This window comes from Dipodomys spectabilis, unplaced genomic scaffold (assembly GCF_019054845.1).
Source record: "Dipodomys spectabilis isolate Male_0828 unplaced genomic scaffold, ASM1905484v1 ptg000488l, whole genome shotgun sequence".
NCBI lineage: Eukaryota > Metazoa > Chordata > Mammalia > Rodentia > Heteromyidae > Dipodomys > Dipodomys spectabilis.
Window position 1 is genome coordinate 635,643 of NW_024871165.1, and position 8,295 is coordinate 643,937.

Consider the following 8,295-nt stretch of genomic DNA (forward strand, 5'->3'; position numbering starts at 1 on the left):
AAAGAAAGTCCGGTATCACATGGAGGCTGAAGAACACACTGCTGAATCATGAGTGGTTTATGGAAGAGATTAGAAAGGAAATTCAAATGTTCATGCTATTCAACAAAAATGAACACACAAATTACCAGCTCCTCTGGGACACAGCAAAGGCAGTGCTCAGAGGCAAGTTTATAGCTCTGAGCTCCTACATCAACAAATTGGAGAGATCTGAAACAAACAATTTAATGACACATCTAAACCTCCTTGAAAAAGAGCAGCAACATAAACCCCAATCAACTACACGGAAAGAAATAATCAAAATTAAATCAGAATTAAATGAATTAGAATCCAAAAAAACTATAGAAAGAATCAACAAAACAAAGAGTTGGTTCTTCGAAAAACTGAACAAAATTGACAGATCCTTAGCAAATCTTATCAGAAAAAGAAGAGAACACACCCAAATTAATAAACTCAGAGATGAGAATGGAAACATCACCACGGAAACAACCAAGATTGAGAACATTATAAGGGAATACTTCTCAAAACTTTATGCTAATAAGTTTGAGAACTTGACAGAAATGGACCTCTTCCTAGCAAATATTGACATGCCAAAACTAAACCAAGATGAGTTAAACTATCTTAACAGGCCCATTTCAAGCATTGAAATAGAAACAGCAATAAGAGACCTCCCAGCTAAGAAAAGTCCAGGACCACATGGTTTTACAGCGGAATTTTACAAAGCCTACAAAGCAGAGCTGACACCAATTGTCCTCCAACTCTTCAATGAAATTGAAAGAGAAAGCTCACTACCGAACACATTCTATGAAGCCATCATAACCCTCATCCCAAAACCAGGCAGGGACTCATCAAAGAAAGAGAACTATAGACCCATTTCTTTGATGAACATTGATGCAAAACTTCTCAACAAAATATCATACACCACACTCAAACAGGATTCATTTCAGAGATGCAAAGCTGGTTCAATATACGCAAATCAATTAATATTATTCATCACATCAACAGGAGCAAGAATAAGAACTACATGGTTATCTCAATAGATGCAGAAAAAGCATTGGACAAGATCCGACACCCCTTTATGATGAAGGTTTTGGAAAAATTAGGAATCCATGGAACATTCCTCAATACAATAAAGGCTGTATATGACAAACCTACAGCCAGCATTATACTCAATGGTGAAAAACTAAAGCCATTTCCTCTTAACTCAGGAACAAGACAAGGATGCCCACTCTCTCCACTTCTCTTCAATCTAGTATTAGAATGCCTAGCTACAGCAATAAGACAAGATGCAGACATAAAGGGGATCCAAATAGGGAAAGAAGAAATAAAACTCTCCCTCTTTGTAGATGACATGATCTTGTATTTAAAAATCCCATAGACTCCACTCCCAAATTACTCAAGCTGATTCAAAACTTTGGCAAAGTAGCAGGTTATAAAATTAACCCCCCAAAATCAATGGCATTTCTGTATGCCAACAATGAGAAAAGTGTGGCTGAAATTAGGAAAGCAACTCCATTTGTAATAGCCCCACAAAAAATAAAATACCTAGGAATTAACTTAACTAAAGAAGTGAAGGACCTCTATGATGAAAACTTTAAAATCTTGAAAAAGGAAATCAACACAGAACTTAAAAAATGGCAAAACCTCCCATGCTCCTGGATTGGAAAGATTAACATCGTGAAAATGGCAATACTTCCAAAGGCTATCTACAAATTCAACGCAATACCTATCAAAATTCCACCCTCATTCTTCAAGAAAATAGAAGAGGCAATGCAAAAATTCATATGGAACAATAAAAGACCCCGAATAGCAAAAACGCTCCTCAATGGAAAGAACACTGCTGGAGTAATATCAATACCAAATTTCAAACTCTACTATAAAGCCATAGTAATCAAAACAGCTTGGTATTGGCATAAGAACATACCTCAGGACCAATGGAATACAATTGAAAACCCAGAAATGAACCTATAGACCTATAGCCATCTAATCTTCTTTAAGGGAGCTAAAACAATAGAATGGAAGAAAGACAGCCTCTTCAGTAAATGGTGCTGGCAAAATTGTTTAACTACATGTAGAAAACTAAAGCTAGATCCTTCTATATCACCCTGCACCAGAATCAACTCCAAATGGATCAAAGACCTTGAACTCAAAGCAGACACTCTGAAAACTTTACAGGATGGAATAGGAGAAACCCTAGGTCTCCTTGTCTGAGGCCGAAATTTTCTGAATAGAGACCCGGAAAGACAACAAATCAAAGAAAGGTTGGACAAATGGGATTGCATAAGGTTGCAGAGCTTCTGCAGGGCAAATGACATAGCTAGCAAGATCAATAGAAAGCCCACGGATTGGCAGAAGATCTTTACTAGCCATACTACAGACAAGGGTCTCATATCTAAAATATACTTGGAACTCAAAAAATTAAACCACCCAACAACGAATCCTCAAAGAATCAACTGCCCAATAAATAAGTGGGCGAAAGACTTAAAGAGAAACTTCTCTGAAGAAGAAAGAAGGATGGCCAATAGACACATGAAGAAATGTTCAACATCCATAGCCATAAAAGAAATGCAAATCAAAACAACATTGAGATATCACCTCACTCCAGTTAGAACAGCAAAAATCAAGAACTCTAACAGCAACAGATGCTGGAGGGGATGTGGACAGAAAAGAACCTTACTTCATTGTTGGTGGGAATGTAAACTTGTTCAACCACTTTGGAAAGCAGTATGGAGGTTCCTCAAAAGACTTCACATAGAGCTCCCCTATGACCGAGCAATCCCACTTTGGGGCATTTACCCTAATGTTTACAAAGAAGACCACACTAAAGCTACCAGCACAACTATGTTTATTGCAGCACTATTTACCATAGCTAAGATATGGAATCAACCCAGATGCCCCTCAGTAGATGAATGGATCAAGAAAATGTGGTATATATACACAATGGAATTCTATGCCTCCATCAGAAAGAATGACATTTCCCCATTTGTTAGGAAATGGAAAGGCTTGGAAAAAATTATATTAAGTGAAGTAAGCCAGGCCCAAAGAAACATAGGTCCCCATGATTTCCCTTATTTGCAATATCTAGTATAGATATGAGTCAAGCGGAAAAGGTCAGATAAGGTGATGTTAGGAAAACGAACCCTTAAATATGTATTTTAATGTTTTTGTTTCCTTCATGCATGTGTTTCTAACGCATTTATAAGATTATTTCTTTGTTGCTTTGTATGTCCCTCCCCCACAGTGTAACCCCCGCTTTCACTATATTTGATGTCAGTATAACATGTGGAGGAGATGGGGACAAACAAGTCGTTTAAGGATTCAGGTGGACCTGTTGCAACAATGAGAAGTACACAATGTCATGTCAAAACCAGCTTTACATTGTCGGTGTGGGGGGGGGGCGGGGGGGTATGATTGGGTGGGGGGTAGGGGGGAGGCTGGGAAGGGAGGTGAAGGGTAAACAAAGGAGGAGGCTGCAATGCTTGGTTAGAAATGTATGCATTATCCTGCCCATGTAATTGTAACCCCTCTGTACAGTATGTTCTCAAATAAAATAAAATAAAATTAAAAAAAAAGAACACATCTACAAATCTAGATACTATGTGATGGGTTGTCATCAATATCATAAATGGAATATGTATCATCACAGTCAATAAAAAATCTCATATCTAAAATATACTTGGAATTCAAAAAATTAAATCCCCCAACAACAAATCCTCAAAGAAACAACTGCCCAATAAATAAGTGGGCTAAAGACTTAAAGAGAAACTTCTCTGAAGAGGAAAGAAGCACAACCAATAGACACATGAAGAAATGCTCAACCTCCCTAACCACAAAAGAAATGCAAATCAAAACAAATTGAGATACCACATCATCCCAGTTAGAGTGGCTATAATCAAGAACTCTAATAACAACAGATGCTGGAGGGGATGTGGAGAGAAGGGAACCTTACTGCATTGTTGGTGGGAGTGTAAACTTGTTCAACCACTTTGGAAAGTAGTATGGAGGTTCCTCAAAAGACTCCACATAGAGCTCCCCTATGACCCAGCAATCCCACTTTTGGGAATTTACCCAAATGTTTACAAACAAGACCACACTAAAGCTACCAGCATGACTATGTTTATTGCAGCACCATTTACTATAGCTAAGATATAGAACCAACCCAGATGCCCCTCAGTAGATGAATGGATCAAGAAAATGTGGTATATATACACAATAGAATTCTATGCCTCCATGAGAAAGAATGACATTGCCCCATTTATTAACAAATGGAAAGACTTGGGAAAAAATTATATTAAGTGAAATAAGCCAGGCCCAAAGAAACATAGATCCCATGGTTTCCTTTATTTGCAATATCTCGTATATGTCTGAGTCAAGCAGAAAAGATCAGATAAGGTGATGTTAGTTAAATGAACCCTAAGATATGTACTCAAATATTTTTTTTTTCTTGGATTGTTTCTAACACATTTATAAGATTATTTCTTTGTTGCTTTGTATGTCCCTCCCCTACAGTATAACCCTTGCTTTCACTGTATTTGATGTAGGTATAATTTGTGGAGGGGAAGGGGAAAAACAAATCGTTTAATAGGGATACAGGTGGACTCATTGCAACAATGAGATGTACAAGTCGTTATGTCAAAAACTAACTTTAAACTTTAGTGCTGGGGGGGGCGGAGGGGGGGTGAGTGGAGCAGGGAGGATTGTGGGGAGGGCTGATAGGAGGATGGGAAGGCATTGGATGGGGAAACAAAGGAGGAGGCTACAATGCTTGATAAGAAATATACTTATTATCTTGCCCATGTAATTGTAACCCATCTGTACAGTATTTTCACAATAAAAAAAATGGAAAATAAATGAATGAAACAGAAATACAATAAATAACCACAACAAATAGGATATGGACTGACCATCTATATGTAAGTACAAATCCTATCTTTACAATATATATAAATAGAATGTTTCCGGGGTGGGTACTTGAATTCAGGCCTAGGGACCAGGCCTTACTTTCTTATCTTCAAGCATGGTGAGCTTCCTCTTCGTCCACAGTGCTTCAGAGTTACCCAGGGCTTATGTTCAAATTCAAAGGTAGGAGAAACGGCATGAATTGCAAGCCAGGGAGCTATTTTTTTTTCTGCTTTTTTGCCAAACACGGTCTTGAACTCAGGTCATGGCAACCGTGCCTCAGCTTTCATCACCATAGGCTGGGGTGCAGCCGCTGGTAACACAGCCTATCCTGGGATCCTAGAACTTCAGGCTTTGTGCATGGCAGGGGGTGCATAGAAAAAAGTGGCAGGATGGCGTTTTTACATTTTCTTCTTTTGCACCATGGCCATCTGGTTCTGAGTGTTCCGGCTCCAAAGGCTACTTCACCTTACATTGCTGAAGGCATGCAGGCTACTGGGGAAGCCATAATCCCGAACAATGATTAGCCAGGCACTAGTGGCTCTCACCAGTTCTCCTTGATACTTACAAGGCTGTGATAGAAGGATTATGGTCAAAGTCACCCTAGGAAGGAAAGTCCTTGAGACCCCTGTCTAACCTCAATGCGAACAAAGCCAGAAGTAGAGCTGTGTGGCTCCAGTGGTAGAGGGCTAATCTTGAGCAAGAACAGCTCATGGACTGTGCCCAGATCCTGAGTTCAAGTTCCAGGACTGGCAACAAACACACATACACACAATCTGTGCAGCCATCTGGCTAAAGCAGGTCTCCCTCTTGTCCCCAACTGGCAAAGGGGCTGCTGTCATCTTGACTCCATCCATTCTGTCTGCATCCCAGTATTCCGAGCACACCCCCATTCTTTCATGGTTCTTTTTGACCAATGGGATACAAGAATAGTGGCCACACACATATTCCATGCTTCCCAGTTACACCTGGATTCCCTCTGTTGGTTGACACCACAACCAGCGGTTGAGGAAGGTAGAGGTGGCTGAGTGGTGAGCAAGAGACTCCAGGTGACTTTGAGGTAGAGTAGGAAATGATGTCCTAGTCGGTGAGTGGGAGAATAGAGGATTTCCTAGAGCCTGAGAATGTGGCCAGCCCAACTTTCCCGTCCCAGCGCTCAGATGTCTGAAACAATAAGACTCAATGAGAGAACTGTGGGCAAGAAACTGCCCCAAGAACACCAGCAGTATCCTCCCGACAGACCTGAAACATTCAAGAAAACAAAGAACACGAAAAAGAGAGGGACCCCCAAGACAAACACCACTGGGGAGGTGGATTGAATGAAGAGTCCGGCCAAAGGTGATGCCAACCGTGGGCCTACCTTGCCTTTGGACACAGTCACAGCCACCAGGGTCCAGATGTCAAGGGTCCCAATCCCACCAAGGATCCACAGAGCTGCTCTCTGCATGTGGTGCCCACCCTGGACCACAGAAAAGTAGAAACCAGGCACTCTGTGCCAAAATCCAATCACTGAAGCTGGGAAAGACAGACCTGCAGGATCAATGGGAGTAAGAGAGGGAGAAGATAGCCTAGATAAATGCAGCACCAAAAATGGAGGTAGAGATCCACAAGGCACCCATACAGCGGTTGGTTTCAGCAGAAAGCGATTTACAATGTGCACTGGCCCAAGTGCAGCAGGCCACTGATGACAGAGAAAGGGAGCACGAAGCTCTCACCAGCTGCCTGCAAGCTACAGAGTGGTGCGTGGCAGAGCTGGAGATAGCAGCTTCTGTGGTCACTGCTGCAAAGAAGGGGACCAAAATGTTCTTCGAACAGTTGAATGATGTGACCCTTCAGTTGGAGGAAAATACCAGAAGCTTAAATGACCTGGATCAAGTGAACACAGAGTTGCAGGAGAAGCTGGAAGTGCTGTGGATACAGAGGAGCAACATGAAGAAGAGAATATGCAAGTTCCAACAAGCCCTGGAGGGGCGTGAGGTACTGAAGAGACTACTGGACAACCTGAGCTGGCTGGTGACAACAACGAATCTGGAGAGAGACACCTTAAAGGAGGACGTGAGCATTGAGAGGTCCGCATGGAAAGAGGAGGCATGGCAGCTGACCCAATGGCTGAACCAACTGACAGAGGAGAAGGAATGAGGGGCAAGGCATGTGTTGGACCTAGGGAATGAGCTGTGGGAACTAAGAAGGAAGCTGGTAAAGCCACGGCCCCCCTCAGGACCATCTCAGGCCAAGCGGCAGCTGCAAGCTCAGGCCGACAGCAAGAAGATGGAATTGAAAAACCTGGAGGAACAACTTCACATCCAGGTCCAGGAAAGCCAGTCTCCATCTTGAGAACGTGGAGCAGCAGGAGCAACTGCAGAGACTGGAGGAGAAAGCCTAGGATCGGCAGGAGATCCCTGAGACCCTACGATGAGCATGTGTGTGGGATGGACAACCGAAGGAAAAGCTGGCCATGCTGTGGGACGCTCTCCACAGGGTGAGCAGTGAGAAGGAGGAGCTTGCCAGCATCCTGGACTCAGAGCAGCAGATGAAGAAACATCTGCGGGAACAGTAGGACTGTTCAGAGAAGAAGATAGAGAAATGGATAGTGGTGGCTGAGAGAGAGAGAGCCAAGTGACTCAGGAGCAGCAGGAGCAGTCCCTGGGCCAGTGCAGGAGTTCTGAGTCTCCTGTGAATGGAACACTGTCTCCAATGAGCAACTGTGCTCTAAGAAGGAGGCCTTACAGCAGCAGTTAGTGAGGCAGACCCAGCTGCTGGAGCAGCTGAAGAAAGTGCAGGGCTTAACAAACTGGAGGGACCAGGTGATGTCCCCAAAGTGGCAGGACACTGTCAAGTGCCTGGATGCCACCAGATCACATGAGGAGTGCCTGCAGGTCCAGCTGAGCTTCCTGGCTTTCCCTGGGGAAGGGGAAGGCATGAGCCCTGGAGAAGTAAAAGATAAGGAGGCAAATCTCCCCTCCCCCATGTGACCATTACAGAGGATGGAGATGTCCCCCAGACCAAGAGTGACATGGCTCTGGGAGTGCTCTTGGAGGATGAGATGCACAGGGGGAAACTCCTGCCACAAGAATGGCGGGCCAGCTGCAGGCATCCCCTGGCCAACCCAGCAGCTCAGTGCCAGACTGAGCTGCAGCCACAAGCCCTCAAACCCATGAGCTGCCACCACAGCATGCGTGGGGATGGGAAGCGGGACAAGGGCATCTGAGAAGAAAATCTGCTTCGTCCATGATCTGCCTGGTGAGGCGTACTTCCAGAGTCCAGCAGGTGAGCTCCACCATTGATGCAGGTAGCTCTCGGCACACATCCATACTATCAAGGAGTCCCTCATGGTGTGTAAAGAGCAGATGTTGGTCCTGAATGAGCTGTGTTGGGAGAAAGCCCAGTGCATGCACTGGC